The sequence below is a fragment of the Oncorhynchus tshawytscha genome, linkage group LG05 (genome assembly GCF_018296145.1).
Source record: "Oncorhynchus tshawytscha isolate Ot180627B linkage group LG05, Otsh_v2.0, whole genome shotgun sequence".
NCBI classification, from domain to species: Eukaryota; Metazoa; Chordata; class Actinopteri; order Salmoniformes; family Salmonidae; genus Oncorhynchus; species Oncorhynchus tshawytscha.
In genome coordinates, this window is record NC_056433.1 from 9,401,072 (window position 1) to 9,422,383 (window position 21,312).

Here is a 21,312-nt window from a genome sequence, read left to right on the forward strand (position 1 = left end):
CAGCTCACGGCTGGGTTTCCCTTTGTAATCCGTAATAGTTTGTAAACCCTGCCACATCTGACAAGCGTCAGAGCCGGTGTATTAGGATTTGATCCTATTCCTGTATTGACGCTTTGCCTGTTTGATGGTTTGTCAGAGGGTGTAGCGGGATTACTTATGAGTCCAGATTAGTGTCCTGCTCCTTGAAAGCGGCATCTCTAGCATTTAGCACAGTGTGGATGTTGCCTGTAATCCATGGCTTCTGGTTGGGATATGTACGTACGGTCACTGTGGGGACGACATCGTTGATGCACTTATTAATGAAGCCGGTGACTGATGTGGTAAACTCCTCAATGGCACAGGATGTGTTACGGATACAGGTATCCTGTGTGTATTTGTTGTCTCTCCTTCTGCCTTAGTCACAGGTGCCATTCATCAGTCGCTAATCTGAAGACACCTGCTCCGGAAAAACAGTCCTGTAGTTTGGTATCCGCTTCATCAGACCACTTCCGTATTGAGCGCCTCACAGGTACTTCCTGTCTGAGTTTTTGCTAATAAGCAGGAATCGGGAGGATAGAGTTATGATCAGATTTCCCAGGACAACAAGGCTTTGTGGAGAAGACAAAGTCCGAAAAGAAAGAAGATGCCCGACCCTCAACACCGCAACAGAAATGTACTGTTTTTCACAAGAATAAGCTTCTTTTGTTTTCAGCATAAACTCACTCTCGGGGCTGGCCAGTGTCTGAAACAGACGGAGTTCACACCACCCTCCACAGGGGGAGAGAAAAGCTCCTGTCACACCAGATACTGTTTTTGGCAAGATGGCTGCCAAGGGAGAAGGGAGGAGAACCCACTGACTCTCCGGCTGTCTCAATCTTCATGTCCTTGAGCTTGGAGTGAGATACTAACTGATACTGATGTAGAGTCAGTGACACTGCACCTGGAAGTAGGTTCTCTCACTTCTCAGTACTGTCTTGCCACACGCTGTGTCACCTTGGCCTCAGGCCTGAGGTCTGTCCTCGTCTCTCTGTCACCTACAGCTGAGTCCGTCATCATCCGTCATCACCCACGTCAGTCAGTCAGGACTAAATAGATGCTTGGTTGCTACAGTATGGCTTTGGGTGGATAACACTGAGTCCATAATACTTTATTTGGAAAATCGCCTGCAGACAATCTTCAGATTTTCAACTATCTTCACGAATCAGCAACAACAACAAAAAACGCATGATCCAATTACAGCATTGTATGACTGAGGAAATGTATATTTTAGTGAGTTTTACCTGTGCACAACACAATATTTTAAAGCTTCGGAGGTTGAAGCCATTTAGTCTCTAACATTCCACTTTTTTTCCTATCCTGTACTCATCCATCAATATATACAAATTGTGATGACATAAAATCGACCTTGTGTTTTTAAAAAAAAGCTGCACCAACACCAGTTAAGCGTTATTCCTAAAATTAGACAATAGACAACCAGAATGGTTGTGTGCTTCAATTAAAGATAATTGGGATGCGGGTGAGGCTCCCATCCCATGCCATCCACCCACACTGTATCCAGCTCTGTCACTATCTATTGGTTGTAAACGAACTTGTTGTAGCTGTTGATAATGATGGTTCCATTAGGTCCTCTAGGTAGTCTACATCATGGGCACTATACAATACTCTACACCTCCAGATAGTGTTGGTGAGATCACAGAACAAAAACACACAAAAACATGGACACATACACATTACCACAACAAAACAAATGTCATAAACCAACACACAACTCAGAAATCACCACGTGTCTCATGCTCATTTGCGGTGGCTATCCAAATGTGACATTTTAAGACTCAAATTGGCAATTTAAAACAAAACACGAGAGAGTCAGATACGCTTAGAGAATCTAAGAGACGTGTTAACTCTAACGATCTGGAATAACCTTCTGGAAAAAATAACACTAAAGATTCTTAATTAAACATTTCTCCTCCACTCACTGAATGCATTTGATTGATACTGTAGCCTTTGCCTAAACCTGGTATTTCTCTCCCCAGTTTATAACAAATGATCAATATACCCTGGATGATGAAAGGACTGTGATTTCTGAGTGTATGTCAAGGAATTGGCCCAATTATCGTAGTTTGCGATTGAATACTTCCATGAGTTTATAGACATTTTTCACCTTATTCACCGCATTGTGAAAATACATATTTCACCTTGCAGCTCGTTCTGCCACTGAGTGTTTAGGCTACTATACAAACTGCAGAGGGAGAAACAACATGGAACCTCGTTCTACCCCTGAGTCATGTTGACTATGGGAAATGAAATTTGATCTCAAACTGCAGAGGGAGAAACAACATGGAACCTCGTTCTGCCCCTGAGTCATGGTGGCTATGGGAAATGAAATTTGATCTCAAACTGCAGAGGGAGAAACAGGAAGTAGACATCTCATACCTCGTTCTGCCCCTGACAGTGTTCTACATTGGAAATGGAACTTGATCTTAAACTTAAGCGGCAGTATAAACAAGATGGATGCTAGTGATTAGTTGCCTCAGAGTGAAGAAGTGAGAGTCGTGACTGCAGGGGGTTCTGTGTAGTGACAGCTGCTGAGGACAAGACGGACAGCCGTGTGAAGAACAGACCCCCTGTAGTGAAAACAACTGAGATGGGGGATCTGTTTATCTGCTCTGATGCTGATCTGTTTGTCTTGATTCCATTGCGATTGCTCTTCGTTCTCTCCATTTGCTGGAATTGCCATTTGCTGGAAATCTCATTGGTTGGAATTAGCATTCGTCAGGAATTGCCATTTGCTGGAAATCTCATTGGTTGGAATTAGCATTCGTCAGGAATTGCCATTCGATTGCTTTCCCCAAATACAGCTCTCCCTACACCAACAAAAAAAAGGGTCATGAAATAGCCTTAACTAGTCTTTGAAAAATATCTGTAAGGTAAGAAATGCCCACATCCGCAGAGGGCTATTCAGTCAGTCGGTCAAGTGGCTTAATATCATTATTTATGTGACTCTGTGTCACGACTGTCTATTTAGATACTGGTGTCATCTATTCCTCATGTGTATTTTATAAAAATATATATATATTTAACTAGGCAGGTCGGTTAAGAACAAATTCTTATTTACAATGACGGCATACCCCGGCCATTTATGCACCGCCCTATGAGACTCCCATTCACGGCCAGATGTGATTCAGCCTGGAATTGAACCAGGGTGTCTGTAGTGACACCTTTATGCACTGAGATGCAGTGCCTTAGACCACTGCGCTACTCGGGAGCCCCGACTCCATAGACTTTCATTATGGGGTGATTACTCACGGAGTGTAGATTGTTTGATTTTGAGGTGTGATGGTAGAGAACACTGCTGTGACTCGATCTGCCTCTCCTGTCCCAGAGGTATTCAAACTTTTTTTGGCAGAGATACCATTTCTTTTAGGCCAGAATATCTGGGGAATCCCACCACAAATCTAATGACGCAACCTTAAAATCTGTACATTTAGATTTTCACAGATAACCTTTTATTTTTCCTCTTCGAAATTAAGATAACATACATTTACTCAACATTCCATTTTTCAAATTATCTTTCTCAATAACGTTTGTATATTGTCCCATGAAATAATCTGTGCTCTTAATTCTTGGTTGCCCCCCAAATTTAAAAAAAATAAATAATTCAATTTGTGACCCCACTGCAATTCTGTGGGGTCGCGACCCCGACTTTGAATACCTCTGCCCTAAGGCTTGTGCTTCACCAGCCAACCTTAATGTCTCCTTTCCTGGCGATCAGTACTCAAGTGTTTTGCGCTTCAAGGATCAGAAAGGGTCAATTAAAATGAATGTTTAACCGGGGTGTAATTAAAAATTGCCCGGAAGCAGAGAGTGGAGAGCATGTCAGACTCTAGCGGGTACATGCACTTCCTGTCTGTCGACAGAATATCAGTATGAGTTAATGAATCTGAGTAAGCAGGAATATCAGTATGGGTTAATGAATCTGAGTAAGCAGGAATATCAGTATGAGTTAATGAATCTGAGTAAGCAGGAATATCAGTATGAGTTAATGAATCTGAGTAAGCAGGAATATCAGTATGAGTTAATGAATCTGAGTAAGCAGGAATATCAGTATGAGTTAATGAATCTGAGTAAGCAGGAATATCAGTATTAGTTCATGAATCTGAGTAAGCAGGAATATCAGTATGAGTTAATGAATCTGAGTAAGCAGGAATATCAGTATTAGTTCATGAATCTGAGTAAGCAGGAATATCAGTATGAGTTAATGAATCTGAGTAAGCAGGAATATCAGTATGAGTTCATGAAATTCAGTAAGCAGGATCCTGTGCAGTTCAGTCACTGTGACATGCCACTGAATATTGTTCATGGTTCACCCTTGTGGGCTCAGTACACCAACTACAACTTGTACGCTTTATTCCTTCTTGCAAGAAAATAGTGCAAATGTTGCATTGGTACTGAGTATGGCCCAATGAATGTGTCTAAGGCTACATTTAAACAGGCAGCCCAACTCTGATATTTTGCCACTAATTGGTCTTTTGACCAATAATTGGGCTGCCTGTGTAAACACAGCCAAACGACTGACAGAACCAATGTGTCTCTGGGTGGCTAGATAACTCACTGACCTCAAGACCTGGGAAGTTTGCTTGGCTTCAATCGTCAATGGGTGATAGAGCTACCTACCCAGTGACTGCTCTGGGCTCATTTCAATTTCAGTAGCTCTGATTGGATGGGGCAACTATACTTCTCAGCTTCTTAGCCGTTTGGAAAAAAACTGTAAACACCTTAAATAAAATGTACACTTCATTTTTCGCCTACTTTTTAAAAGTAAAAAATCTGTATCACCTCGTGTGGATCCTTTTGGTCCTTTTAAGGACATTTTTATTTTTGTTCTATGTTACATTTTAACATTGGTAAAAAACAACAGCTAAAAAGCAGTTATGTCATGCAGTTGATGCAGAAACCATGCTCAATGTAAGGTTCTGTATTTATTTTCTTAGTCAACCTTGTGTTCTGTTTCTTTGTGTTCTTGAACGTAGCCCTGTTTCTTTGTGTTCTTGAACGTAGCCCTGTTTCTTTGTGTTCTTGAACGTAGCCCTGTCTGTCATTTTTGTTCATTGTTTTTACCTGTGTTAGTTACTCACCTGGTCTCATCAGCTCCTTATTTAGTTCAGTTCATTCTGTTTGTGCCTTTGTGAGGTATTGTTAGTTTAGACTCTACTAAGCCTTTTCCCAGCTCGTTTGTGAGAACGAGCCTTCAGTCCTAGTTTTGATTCACCTGCCTGTTTGCCTACCTGTGTATGACCATTGCCTGCCTGGGTATGCTTGTAATCGTTAAGGACAAATTGGTTGGTGATTCCTGCCTTCTGCGAAGGTGAAATGAACACAAGCCACGCTCAGCACATGAATCTACACCCTTTTCTCCCTGAGTATTCATTACACTCAAACACACTCTTTAGCATTAATCCGCACATAGTGCATTATTTTTCTCCCACTCATCGACCACTGACCTTCATAGCGATCAATACTAGCCCGAGTAAATGTTTATCTACAGTGCCTTCAGAAATTATTCATACCCCTTGACTTATTCCACATTTTGTGGAATTCAAAATTGATTAAATATATGTATTTTTGCAACCAACATTTTTGCCCATTCATTATTTTCAAAATTCTTCAAGCTCTGTCAAATTGGTTGTTGATCATTGCTAGACAACCATTTTCAGGTCTTGCCATAGATTTTCAAGTAGATTTAAGTAAAAACTGAAACTAGGCCACTCAGGAACATTCAATGTCATCTTGGTAAGCAACTCAAGTGTATATTTGGCCTTGTGTTTTAGGTTATTGTCCTGCTGGAATTCATCTCATAGTCTGGTGGAAAGCAGACTGAACCAGGTTTTCTAGGATTTTGCCTGTGCTTAGCTCCATTCTGTTAGTTTTTTTATACTGAACAACTCCCCAGTCCTTAACGATTACAAGCATACCCATAACATGATGAAGCCACTACTATGCTTGAAAAAATGGAGAGTGGCACTCTAATGTGTTGTATTGGATTTTCCCTTTCTATTCTGAACAAAAAGTGAATTACTTTGCAAATGTGTTAGCAGTATTACTTTAGTGCCTTGTTGCAAACAGGATGCATATTTTTGAATGTTTGTATTCTGTACAGGCTTCCTTCTTTTCCCTCTATCAATTAGGTACTGTAAGCATTGTGGAGTAACTACAATGTTGTTGAGCCATCCTCTGTTTTCTCCTATCACAGAAACTGTTTTTAAGTCACCATTGGCCTCATGGTGAAATCCCTGAGCGGTTTCCTTCCTCTCCGGCAACTGAGTTAGGAAGGATGCCTGTATCTATGTAGTGACTGGGTGTATTGATACATCATCCAAAGTGTAATTAATAATTTCACCATGTTCAAAGGGATATTCAATGTCTCTCTTTGAATTTTTTTTTTTACTCATCTACCAATAGGTGCGAGGCACTGGAAAATCTTGTTGATCTTTGTGGTTGAATATGTGTTTACCTCACAGATAATTGTACGTGTGGGGTACAGAGAAGGTAGTCATTCAAAAATCATGTCGTGGTGGTGGTGGCACTTGCCTTGTCCATGCAAATTCAGCACATACAACATTCTAAATTAGAATAGTGTTATTTCACTTGTATTCTTTTTGACAGGCAAAGACCGAAATGGCAGGGACACTGTTCAAATTCAGCAACATGCAACATTCTAAAACAGGGACACTGTCTGCCGCAAAGAAAGGTTAGAAACTCACAGAGGAGGACGTCACACAGGTCGTACTGTACAAGATTGTGACACTGCCTCTTTACGAACACAGATCGCAGAAAACACATAGGGGCGCACTGTTTTGATGAAATAGTTAAGACACACAGATGACTAGAAGTAGTCCGACCGCAATTGATTTGATTGTGACGAGCCGGGCTGAGACTTGCTGCGCTGTGTTAAAAATAAAAAATGGCCGCGGGGGACTGTGTGACAAGCACCCACTGTCTCTCTCTCTCCTCCCTGCTACAGCGACCACCACAGAACATCAGTGTGTATAGTGCTGTCTCTCTCCTCCCTGCTGCAGCGACCACCACAGAACATCAGTGTGTATAGTGCTGTCTCTCTCTCCTCCCTGCTACAGCGACCACCACAGAACATCAGTGTGTATAGTGCTGTCTCTCTCTCCTCCCTGCTACAGCGACCACCACAGAACATCAGTGTGCATAGTGCTGTCTCTCTCTCCTCCCTGCTACAGCGACCACCACAGAACATCAGTGTGTATAGTGCTGTCTCTCTCTCTCCTCCCTGCTGCAGCGACCACCACAAAACATCAGTGTGTATAGTGCTGTCTCTCTCTCTCCTCCCTGCTGCAGCGACCACCACAGAACATCAGTGTGTATAGTGCTGTCTCTCTCTCCTCCCTGCTACAGCGACCACCACAGAACATCAGTGTGTCTCTCTCTCCTCCCTGCTGCAGCGACCACCACAAAACATCAGTGTGTATAGCGCTGTCTCTCTCTCCTCCCTGCTGCAGTGGCCACCACAGAACATCAGTGTGTATAGCGGTGTCCATGTTGCTAATAAATTCATTAAAAATCCTACAATGTGATTTTCTGGATTTTTTTCCCTCATTTTGTCTGTCATAGTTGAAGTGTACCTATGATGAAAATTACAGACCTCTCTCATTTTTTTAAGTGGGAGAACTTGCAGAATTGGTGGATGACTAAATACTTTTTTGCCCCACTGTAAGTATTCAGACCCTTTAAAAACTCTGTCAGGTTGGATGGGAAGCATAATTTTCAGGTCTCTCCAGAGATCGGGTTCAAGTACGGGCTCTGGCTGGGCCACTCAAGGACATTCAGAGACTTCCCGGAAGCCACTCCTGCGTTGTCTTGGCTGTCTGCTTAGGGTCGTTGTCCTGCTGGAAGGTGAACCTTCACCCCAGTCTGAGGTACTGAGTGCTCTGTAGCAGGTTTTCATCAAGGATCTCTCTGTACTTTGCTCCGTTCATCTTTGCCTCGATCCTGACTAGTCTCCCAGTCCCTGCCACTGAAAACATGCTGCCACCACCATGCTTCACCGTAGGGATGGGATTGGCCAGGTAATGAGCAGTGCCAAGTTTCCTCCAAACGTGACACTTGGAATTCAGGCCAAAGACTTCATTCTTAGTTTCATTATACCAGAGCATATTGTTTGTCATGGTCTGAGAGTCCTTTAGGTGCCTTTTGACAAACTCCAAGCGGGCTGTCATGTGCCTTTTACTGAGGAGTGGCTTCCGTTTGGCCACTCTACCATATAGGCCTGATTGGTGGAAAGCTGCAGAGATGGTTGTCCTTCTGGAAGGGTCTCCCATCTCCACAGATTAACTTTGGAGCTCTGTCAAAGTGACCATCTGGTTCTTGGTCACCTCCCTGACATAGGCCCTTCTCCCACAATTGATCAGTTTGGCAATAGGAAGAGTCTTGGTGGTTCCAAACTTCTTCCATTTAAGAATTATGGAGGCCACTGTGTTCTTGGGGACCTTCAGTGCTGCAGAAATGTTTTGGTACCCTTCCCCAGATCTGTGCCTCGACACAATTCTGTATCGGAGCACTAAAGACAATTCCTCAAAACCTCATGGCTTGGTTTTTGCTCTGACATGCACTGTCAACTGTGGGGCCTTATATTAACAGATGTGTGCCTTTCCAACCCATGTCCAATTAATTGAATTTACCACAGGTGGACCAATCAGGTTGTAGAAACATCTCAAGAATCATCAATGGAAACAGGATGCACTTGAGCGCAATTTCAAGTCTCATAGCAAAGGGTCTGAATACTTATGTAAATAAGGTATTTCTGTTTTTAATTTATTATAATTTAGCAAACATTTCTGAAAATGTCATTTTCACTGTCATTATGGGGTATTGTGTCTATGATGGAAGTTAAATAGTTAATCAATTTTAGAATAAGTAACAAACAAACATAACAAAATGTGTAAAAATTCAAGTGGTCTGAATACTTACCGAATGCACTGTAATATAACCATATACAATTTCAGTAGCGCATGTCTTAGACTGATGGGCTGTGCCATCCCAACGGCTTCCACAATGGAGTCCACTCAGAAAGGCGCGAATCAGACAGGTGTCTTTTCTTTGCTAGAAATATCGTTCGACCAACAGCCTATTGACCAAACAATCGACCAGTTGACTAAATGGGTTCAGCCCAGATGGACTCTGTGTGCATTAATAGTGTTTAAAATTATACTAACACTAACATGATTTTTGAATGACTACCTCATCTCTGTACCGCACACATACATAATAATTATATGTAAAGTAATTCAGTCGAGCAGTGAATTTCAAACAAATATTCAACCACAAAGGCCAGGGAGGTTTTTCAATGCCTCGCAAACAAGGGCACCTATTGGTAGATGGCTAAAAATATAAAAAAATAAGAAGACATTGAATATCCCTTTAAGCATGGTGAAGTTATTAATTACACTTTGAGTGGTGTATCCAATACACCCAGTCACTACAAAGATACAGGCGTCCTTCCTAACTCAGTTGCCGGAGAGGAAGGAAACCGATCAGGGATTTCACCATGAGGCAAATGGTGACTTTAAAACAGTTAGCTGGGATGGGAGAAAATTGAGGATGGATCAACAACATGGTAGTTACTCTACAATACTAACCTAATTGACAGAGTGAAAATAAGACTGTACAGAATAAAAAATATTCAAAAAACATGCATCCTGTTTGCAAAAAGGCTCTAAAGTAATACTGCAAAAAAATATGACAAAGCAATTAACTTTTTTGTCCAACACATTACTCAGTGCCATAGATGCTTCTTCCTTTTTGACATTAGAGAGTATTTTGTGTAGATCGTTAAATCCATTTTAATCCCAGTTTGTAAAACAACAAAATGTGGAAAACGTCAAGGGGTGTGAATACTCTCTGAAGGCACTGTACATTATTACAACACAGTAATGTATTACCTAGGCCAACCCTGTTCCTGGAGAGAGACCCTCCTGAGTTGTAACTACCCTGATTACATTTATCCACCAGCTAATTATTAGAATCAGGTGCACTAGATTAGGAACTATATATCTGTCGGACAGGAACATATAAATATTGGAGGTGGGAAATGAAGCTCTCAGCCCACTAAAAATCTGGATAAACCCCTGGTATAAATCACACTTTTGACTCCTATTTAATCATGTGTCCGACTTGATACTGACTGTACCATAGGCCCTAACTCCTGTTGGCTGGGTTTTCTGTGCATTGGCAGGACAGAACAGCTATGTTCAGTAAGACGAGGGTTGGTGGTGTATGTCTATTTGCCAAGAACAGCTGGTGCGCGATGTCTAATATTAAGGAAGCCTCGAGGTATTGCTCGCCTGAAGTAGAGTACCTCACGATAAGCTGTAGACCACACTATCTACCAAGAGAGTTTTCATCCATATTTTTCGTAGCCATCTATTTACCACCACAAACAGATGCTGGCACTAAAACCGTACTAAATGAGCTGTATAAGGCCATAAGCAAACAGGAAAATGCTCATCTGTAAGCGGCGCTCCTAGTGGCCAGAGACTTTAATGCAGGCAAACTAAAATAGTGACGCCTCTAGCACAGAGATGCAGTGCCTTAGACCGTTGCAATTTATATTGACACCCCCTCCCCCCCTTTTTTTTTGTTACACTGCTGCTACTCACTGCTGCATAGTCACTTTACCCCTATCTACATGTAGAAATGACCTCAACTAACCTGTACCCCCACACATTGACTCGGTATTGGTACCCCCTGCATATAGCCCCGTTATTGTTATTTAGTGTTACTTTTTATTTTATTTAGTAAATCTTTTCTTCACTCTTTCTTGAACTGCATTGTTGGTTAAGCGCTTGTAAGTAAACATTTCACAGTAAGGTCTATACTTGTTTTATTCGGCTCATGTGTAAAATTGGATTTGATTTTGTATTTCTCTGTATCTATTATCTAAATTACACAATATATTCATAACTGTCTTCTACCGACTTGCTTCCATGACTTCAGAGTCTAATTGCAATTATCTTTGCAGTGATTTATTGATGGCTAAGTCCCGCTACAGAGTCGCAGGGTGTTAATTGCTTTGATTAAAAAGGCGCGATTAAGAAGCATATTAGAGGTAGCCTTCCAAGGATACAGCTAGTTGGTTTAATGGAAGGCCAGGGCTTTAGTGGTGCTGAGCGCTGCTTGGTTTAATAGAAGGCCAGGGCTTTAGTGGTGCTGAGCGCTGCTTGGTTTAATAGAAGGCCAGGGCTTTAGTGGTGCTGAGCGCTGCTTGGTTTAATAGAAGGCCAGGGCTTTAGTGGTGCTGAGCGCTGCTTGGTTTAATAGAAGGCCAGGGCTTTAGTGGTGCTGAGCGCTGCTTGGTTTAATAGAAGGCCAGGGCTTTAGTGGTGTCGTCGTCCCATTCTTGCAATAACCACTGCTCGAACAGAAGTCTGATCAGTAGGCTATTTACTCGGAAGGAAGGAAGGAAGGAAGGAAGGAAGGAAGGAAGGAGAAAAAGGAAGGGTGTATTATTAAAGTATTGTATCAAGTCCTGCCTCACTTTGTCTCAGAAAGACTGTTTAGCAGGGAGACCTGCTGCTGTACATTAACTTCAATGTGTCCCTCTCTCTCGACGACAGGCTTTGCTTACACAGAGGGTGCGACCTGGTTAATGTGTGTGTGTGTGTGTGTGTGTGTGTGTGTGTGTGTGTGAGAGAGAGAGAGAGAAACCGGACATCAGCCCAGGACTGAAGACATACACCTAACAGGACATCACACCAGGCCTCCCAGTATGCTTCCCACTGATGGGGATTACATTTTTAAAAAGAAACATCAAAAATGATATATATATAAATAAATGTTTTCTTGTCACATACACCAGATAGGTGCAGTGAAATGTGTTGTTTTACAGGTTCAGCCATAGTAGTACAGTGCCCCTGGAGCTAATTAGGGTTAAGTACCTTGCTCAAGGGCACATCGACAGATTTTTCACCTTGGTTCCTGGGAAGGTCAGGGATATTTATGTCTCTAATCTATATACCTTTTAATGCTCATGGCTTCACAGCAGAGTCCTGTAACTTATTGTTCCATCACTATCTACTGTTAAGTTATTTAGTGCATTACTTTTGACCAGAGCCCATAGAGCACTTTGTAGGGAATAGGATGCTATTTGGGACAAATGCTAAAACAGGCCACAAACAGAGGAGGTCAGAGCAGAGCAAGCTATAAGGCTGCCAGGCTGTCTTGACGGTGGGTCAACACCACATCAAGACTTACAGCAGAGCAGAGCACCACACTTTACAGCAGGGTTACCCAGCTGGCTGCCCGCGTGTGGTTATATTTGACCCTGCAATTTTTCTGAGCAAAAGAAAAAGTTGTATTTAAATATTTAAAAAAAAATCTTTATTGTGGTAAGTAAAAGACTGTAAAAACAAAAGGAAATGAGCTCCAAGTGATTTTAATTGAATAAATCTGTTCCCAAGTATTCCCACACATAGAGAGACATGTGATCATATACGAGAGACACGTGATCGTACATAAGAGACACGTGATCATATTCAAGAGACACGTGATCATATTCAAGAGACACGTGATCATATTCAAGAGACACGTGATCATATTCAAGAGACACGTGATCATATACAAGAGACACGTGATCATATTCAAGAGACACGTGATCATATTCAAGAGACACGTGATCATATTCAAGAGACACGTGATCATATTCAAGAGACACGTGATCATATTCAAGAGACACGTGATCATATTCAAGAGACACGTGATCGTACATAAGAGACACGATCATATTCAAGAGACACGTGATCATATTCAAGAGACACGTGATCATATTCAAGAGACACGTGATCATATACGAGAGACACGTGATCACATACAAATGTAAGAAAGGTTTGAAATGATTAGGTTTTAGTCAAACAATATATCTGTTTGGGCATCTTGCAGTCAGTATGCAGTCTACAAATTATTTGTAATTATAAACTGGGTGGTTCGAGCCCTGAATGCTGGTTGGCTGACAGCCGTGTTATATCAGTCAGTATAACACGGGTATGAACATTTTTATTTTTCCTACTCTTAATTACGTTGATAACCAGTTTATAATAGCAATAAGGCACCTTGGGGGTTTGTGGTATATGGCCAATATACCACAGCTAAGGGCTGTGTCCAGGCACTCCGTGTTGCGTCATGCATAAGAACAGCCCTTAGTCGTGTTATATTGGCCACACCCCCTCGGGCCTTTTTGCTTAATTATGTTCCGGCCCCCTGACCATTTGCTCAATAAAAAAATCATCGACATGTGGCTGAATCTAGTTATCCCTGCTTTACAGCATGTACAGACCCAAGCCCGTGTAGATCACATTACATATGTGTGCACTTAACCATACATTGTCATTTACTCGCATAGGCCCAACATTAAACTATTATCTGAATCGTCGTGTTTACATAGTTTTATGACGGTGAATCTGTATGTGAATCAAACAGGTAACTGCCAAAATAAAGGAAACTCCAACATTGTGTCCTAATAGGGTGTTATGTCAGAACAGCTTCAATGCACCTTGGAATAGATTCTACATGTTTCTGAAACTCTATTGGGTGCGACACCATTCTTCCACATGAAATTCCATCATTTTAGTGTTTTGTTGACGGTGGTGGAAAACACTGTTTAAGACACCGCTCCAGAATCTCCCACAAGTGTTCAATTGAGTTGAGATCTGGTGAGTGAGACGACCATGGCATTTGGCTTACATTGTTTTCATGCTCATTAAACCAATCAGTGACCACTCGTGCCCTGTGGTTGGGTGCATTGTCACCCTATGGGGGCATAGCCGTGATATCTAAAATAATGGCCTGCCCAGCATTTTCAAACATGACCCTAAGCATGATGGGATGTTAATTGCTTAATTAACTCCGGAACCACACCTATGTGATAACACTACGACAGTGGCTTTGATGTGGATGTTTACATTTATCCTATTTCACACATATACAAGTGTGTATTATACATGTGTGAATTGGACAGTTTTTTTTTTGCATATCCCACTCTGCCTAACCAATTAGGCTTTAAGTGCCTTGCTCAAGGGCACATCGACAGACTTGTTACCTATTCGAACAGGCCACCTTTCGTCACTGACCCAACGCTCTTAACCGCTAGGCTACCTGCCACCAATCATATGCCAATTCATCTAAGATACATTTAATTGAACTGAAAGAAACTGACCGATGCTTTGTCCAAGTCATGCAGAAACATCTGAGAGACAGAGGCCGTGCAGGGAAGATTGTTTGGATGAAGCAAGGTGATGTGTCAAGGAGCAGTGGTGGAAAAAGTATTCAATTGTCATACTTGAGTAAAAGTAAAGATACCTTAAAATAGAAAATGACTCAAGTATATTTGAGCAATTCCATTTACTTTTGATACTAAAGTATATTTAAAACCAAATACTTTTAGACTTTTACTCAAGCAGTATTTTACTGGGTGACTTTCACTTAAGTATCAAAAGTAAAAGTATTCATATTCATGTCAAATTCATTATATTATGCAAACCAGACAGCACAATTTGATTGTGTTTTTTAAAAATTTACGGATAGCCAGGGGCACACTCCAACACTTAGACATTAATTTACAAACTAAGCATTTGTGTTTAGTGAGTCTGCCAGATCAGAGGCAGTAAGGATGACCAGGGATGTTCTCTTGATAAGTGTGTGAATTTGACAATTTTCCTGTCAAAATGTAAGCAGTACTTTTGGGTGTCAGGGAAAATGTATGGAGCAAAAATTACATTATTTTATTTAGGAATGTAGTAAAGTAAAAGTAAAATTTGTCAAAAATACAAATAGTAAAGTAAAGTACAGATAAGTACTGAAGTAGTACTTTAAAGTATTTTTTACTTAAGTACTTTACACCACTGCATGGACGTCTCGCTCTCGTCTCATCTCACCCCCCCCCCCTCTGGAACTCTGACAGCACTGTCTCTCATCGCCTTGGCAGCTGTTGCCATGGTTCGGTCACCTGTCGGCTACGACGTCGCAGCGTGAGCCTCACAACAAACGGGATGCCATGTCCACACAGATCTCAGGTCTGTGACGCTGGTCTACGTCTCCACCGTGATGACGTTGTGGGGATCTGAAGCGTCAGCTCAGCAGTTGCCTTATCAACGGATGAAGACGTCAGAGGGAAGGAAGGAAGGAGCGAAAGAGAGGCAAAGGGAAGAAAGAAAACAAGTGAGCCAGGGAGAGATAGAGAGTGAAAGATGCTGGCCACCTGATCCAGTACCTGTCAATCCTACTCCTCATTTGTCCTGTCCAGTGTTGTAACAGATGACAAATATTGACCATTGGCAATGGATTGATTGGTAAAAAAATGGCCTATTAGCCATCCGCATTGACTATATCAGCAATTCACCTAAACCCCGTCCCTCTTGGTTACAGTCGCAATCTTGGACAACATTAACCGGTGAAGCCCAATTCCCCTCACAATAATCTCAAACTGTGTTTCTAATTCACAATTAAATTTAAACACAGACTACTCCTTGCTAATCAGGAAAATATTGGGTATGTTGTGGTGGACTGTCATTACAATTACAATCACGGGGAACCTGGTCAAATTATGGTTGTAGTGTAACAAGCCACTGAATGTCTCTGAATTCACTGTCAGCATGTAACCTATAACCACTTCTGGAGCGAACCTAGTGCTCTCAACTAGTATCTTGAGGTCGACAGCAGATGGGAGTTGTATTCATGACATTGCTAACTTAGCTAGCTAACATATGTTGAGTTATATTAAGTGGCTAGCTAGTTAGCGTTAGCAGCGTTTGGTGGTCAGTGAGACTGAGAGCTAGTTTACCAGTTGAGCTTGAAAACAATGTAACAAAAGTATAATTTCAGATTTGAAAATCAGGCTCTGCGTTTCAGGAACCAAAGTAGCAAATACCCCTGGTGACCTGTTTAAATTATTTTTCCATTTAAATATGTATATATATTTTTTTAAACTGGTGTATCATACATAATCACTATCTATGTATTATTTATTTGACAAGACTTTATCAATAAATAGTGTACATTTATCAAATTGTGAGTTTCTTGACTACAAACACAATCACTTCTAGCCGTGATGACTCAAAGCAGAGACAGCCTCCGTTCCATGTGTAGTAACGACCTCTGGTGGCACCATTAATTCAATACACATGTGCCACTGTTTTGATCATTTCACACAATTTTTCAAAAACAGGTGTGTAATGAAATAAGCCAAAACTTCCCCCCAACCCCATTTTAGAGAGACACGGCGCACCCCCATTACTCCTCCAGCAGGTGGTAGAGGTGGAACGTGTGATGTCTTCAGCTTGATTTTGTTAGAACGGGAAGAAATTAAGCTTTCCGGTGGTATAAACACAGATTTTTTTTTTTACTCAACATGTAAAGTGTTGCTTCATGAGCTGAAATATAATATCCCTGAAATGTTCTAGACACACAAAAAGCTTATTTCTCTCAAATGTTGTGCACACATTTGTTTACCTCCCACTTAGTGAGCATTTCTCCTTTGTCAAGATAATCCATCCACCTGAGGGGTGTAACATATCAAGAAACTGATTAAACAGCATAATCATTACACAGGTGCACCTTGTGCTGGGGACAATAAAAGGCCACGGTATAATGTGTAGTTTTGTCACACAACACAATGCCCCAGATGTCTCAAGTTGATGGAGCGTGCAATTGGTATGCTGACTGCAGGCATGTCCATCAGAGCTGTTGCCAGATAATTTCATGCTAAATTCTCTACCAAAAAGCCACCTCCAACATCGTTTTAGAGAATTTGGCTGTACGTCCGAACCGGCCTCACAACTGCAGACAACCTGTATGGCATTGTGTGGGCGAGTGGTTTGCTGATGTCAACATTGTGAACAGAGTGCTCCATGTTGGTGGTGGGGTTATGGTATGGGCAGACATAAGCTACGGACAACGAACACAATTGCATTTTAATCGATGGCAATTTGAATGCCTAGAAATACTGTGACGGGATCCTGAGGCTCATTGTCGTACTATTCATCTGCCGCCATCACCTCATGTTTCAGCATGATAATGCACTGCTCCATGTCACAAGGATCTGTACACAATTCCTGGAAGCTGAAAATGTCCTAGTTCTTCCATGGCCTACATACTCACCAGACATGTCACCCAATGAGCCTGTTTGGGATGCTCTGGATCGACGTGTATGACAGCGTGATCCAGTACCCGCCAATATCCAGCAACATCACACAGCCATTGAAGAGGAGTTGGAGAACATTCCCACAAGCCACAAGCCTGGTCAACTCTATGCGAAGATGTGTCGCGCTGCATGAGGCAAATGGTGGTCACACCAGATACTAACTGGTTTCTGATCCACGTCCCTAGATCTTTAAGGTGTCTGTGACCAACAGATGCATATCTCTATTTCCAGTCATGTGAAATCCATAGATTAGGGCCCAATGAATTTATTTCAATTGATGGATTTATGACTGTAACTCAGTAAAATATTGCATTTACATTTTTGTTTTAGTTATATATATATAAATAATAGGTGACCTGGAAAGTATATTTTTGTTGGCGTAATTAAGGTCAAGTGTACACAACACTGAGCTAGCAAACAATGTAACAAAAGTATAATTAGCGATTTGAAAAAGCCTCTAACAGGCTCTGTATTTCAGGAACCACAGTAGTCCAGGTGCACTGTTACCATTTAAGCATGCGATTTACATGTGAGATTGACCACTGTGATGGACTCGACAACAGTTGCTATCCATTGGAACGCTGCGATTGGTTGCCCAAGATTCTGGGGGTGGCATAGCGAAGGGTCAATTATGCTTCTTTCTTTCCTTAATGTTTTTTTGACATGACCTTATTGATGCATAAATCACCTCAGTCAGTGTGTCTCATTGACGTAGAGACAAAAGCCCTGCTCCTCTGTTCCACTCTCTTGACAATGTTTAGGGATAGAGGGTTAGGGAGAGAAGCTGTGCCTGAAAGACTGTTTGAAGGGAGGGTTAGGGAGAGAAGCTGTGCCTGAAAGACTGTTTGAATGGAGGGTTAGGGAGAGAAGCTGTGCCTGAAAGACTGTTTGAATGGAGGGTTAGGGAGAGAAGCTGTGCCTGAAAGACTGTTTGAAGGGAGGGTTAGGGAGAGAAGCTATGCCTGAAAGACTGTTTGAAGGGAGGGTTAGGGAGAGAAGCTGTGCCTGAAAGACTGTTTGAATGGAGGGTTAGGGAGAGAAGCTGTGCCTGAAAGACTGTTTGAAGGGAGGGTTAGGGAGAGAAGCTATGCCTGAAAGACTGTTTGAATGGAGGGTTAGGGAGAGAAGCTGTGCCTGAAAGACTGTTTGAATGGAGGGTTAGGGAGAGAAGCTGTGCCTGAAAGACTGTTTGAAGGGAGGGTTAAGGAGAGAAGCTGTGCCTGAAAGACTGTTTGAATGGAGGGTTAGGGAGAGAAGCTGTGACCTTGAGAATGTTCTGCTATCTCTAGTCTACCGCACTCTGACTAGTTTAGCTGTGGGTGACGGCAACATTATTATCTATTTGAAGTTAAGCTAATTGATAAAGCTAATTGGACAATTTAATTAATAAATATTGTATCTAACATCCGATTCAGACCAAACTTTTTTCTAACAATGAGTAAGACATGAGGAATCCAAATAAATAGTCAAAAGCTACCCACGGACCGACCCCACACAACAATCCCACCCTAACAACCAGTATACAGTATCAGTTCTCTATGTCCAACAGGTAGTATAGAGCTACGACTATAAATATTGTTTTTTCTTCCTATGTAAAGTGAATTTGGTAGAGGTTCTTTTTCCCCTCCTGTTTAGTGAAATGAGTCATTGAAGTTGTTATGTTTATGGCCCATCCTACATCCTGGTATTATCAGGTTCTGACCACTAGATGTGGTCCTAACCTGGTAACTACAGAAATGATTTCAGAACAATCCAACCAATGGTGGGTGTCATGGCTTGCTGAAATGACATGGAATGACCCTGATGCCTCCGTGGAATGAGTGTTACTAAACGAGTTTGGAGGTACTAATTATAAAACTACCATTGAAAGGAATCGATAGTCTGCTTTGATAAGACTTCCTACGATACATGGTCTTACTGCAAAACCAACCTGGTTTGGTCACCCCTAGTGACGGACTGTTTGGTGACCCCTAGTGACTGACTGGTTTGGTGACCCCTAGTTACGGACTGTTTGGTGACCCCTAGTGACGGACTGTTTGGTGACCCCTAGTGACGGACTGTTTGGTGACCCCTAGTGACGGACTGTTTGGTGACCCCTGTTTGGTGAGTGACCCCTGGTTTGGTGACCCCTAGGACGGTGGTTTGGTGACCCCTAGTGGTTTTGGTGACCCCTAGTGACGGACTGGTTTTGGTGACCCCTAGTGACGGACTGGTTTGGTGACCCCTAGTGACGGACTGTTTGGTGACCCCCCCTAGTGACGGACTGTTTGGTGACCCCTAGTGACGGACTGTTTGGTGACCCCTGAGTGACGGACTGTTTGGTGACCCCTAGTGACGGACTGTTTGGTGACCCCTAGTGACGGACTGTTTGGTGACCCCTAGTGACGGACTGGTTTGACGTGACCCCTAGTGACTGACTGGTTTGACTGTGACCTGGTTTGGTGACCCCAGTGACGGACTGGTTTGACGTGACCCCTAGTGACGGACTGTTTGGTGACCCCTAGTGACGGACTGTTTGGTGACCCCTAGTGACGGACTGTTTGGTGACCCCTAGTGACGGACTGTTTGGTGACCCTTAGTGACGGACTGTTTGACTGTTTGACCCCTACTGTGACTGACTGTTTGGTGACCCTAGTGACTGACTGTTTGACCCTAGTGACTGACTGACCCCACTGACTTGACCCCATGACTGGTGACCCCTAGTGACTGACTGGTTTGGTGACCCCTAGTGACTGACTGTTTGGTGACCCCTAGTGACTGACTGTTTGGTGACAGAACTGAATCAAATTGTACAATCTGGCCAGGTTGATATCAGTATTTTAATTTGGTAACATCGCTCAGTGTAAAATTGTAAAAGACTGAATCCAACGTACACTGTTGGATCCTTTAATGGACAAAAGATATGTCAAATGTATGCATGCATGACTAAGTCACTTTGGATTCAATTCTGCTAAAAGGTAAATACCACTATAAATACTATGTAACTTAATAAAAAATATGTTTTCCCATCTAAATAAAAAAAATGACTATAGTAAATGCCTATTAAGTACCAAATAAAATAACAGGGTTGGCCATAACGGTTGACGACTTCATCTTAAATCATCCACTTTGTTTTGGGACCAGTCTCCCCTGTCCCTGGAGTCGATTAATGCTCACTTTTCTTCAGCACAAGAACTGTTCATGAAATGGGTTTCCATGGCCAAGCCTAAGATCACCATGTGCAATGCCAAGCGTCGGCTGGAGTGGTGTAAAAATCGCCGCCATTGAACTCTGGATCAGTGGAAACGCGTTCTCTGGAGTGATGAATCACGCTTCACCATCTGGCAGTCCAACGGATTAATCTGGGTTTGGCGGATACCAGGAGAATGCTACCTGCCCCAATGCATAATGCCAACCGTACATTTTGGTGGAGGAGGAACTCTGGGGCTGTTTTTCGTGGTTCGGGCCCCTTAGTTCCAGTGAAGGGAAATCGTAATGCTACAGCACACAATGACATTCTAGACGATTCTGTGCTTCCAACTTTGTGGCAACAGTTTGGGGAAAGCCCTTTCCTGTTTTAGTATGGCAATATATTGTATATGGTTGCAGGTGCAGTGTAATGTGTTGTTTTACAGGGTCAACCATAGTAGTACAGCGCCCCTGGAGGTGCTCTAACCCAGTCATATATCATATTTTACTCCACTTCTCCTCAGGCAAGGCACGGAGCGCTGCTTATCTGAAAGACGCTAAGACAGATCGCTATAAAAACTTTTCAGAAATGGACAAAATCGTAAGATCAAATTTGGACGAAGGGCATTGTTCATTTATGATAGCCAATTATAGAATTTACTTTTCACAAATTCATTGTTGAGAGTTATCTCCCTTCCCCCACTCCCATTTTACTGATTCCACATGTCAAAGTCCCCGTTTTTTTTCTGTCTCACTAACCAACCAACCCGGGGTCGCTTGATCGAGTGGCTGAAGGATTGGCGGCTGACTAGGGCAACAGATATGGGACTGTTAGCAGCATCAGAACTCTGTGAGCGACCGAGTGTTTAACTGTGTTTTGTATTTTTACTTATTCAACGTTAAAGGATAATGGTATTTCTACTCCTTTTGCCTTGTCAGACACACACACA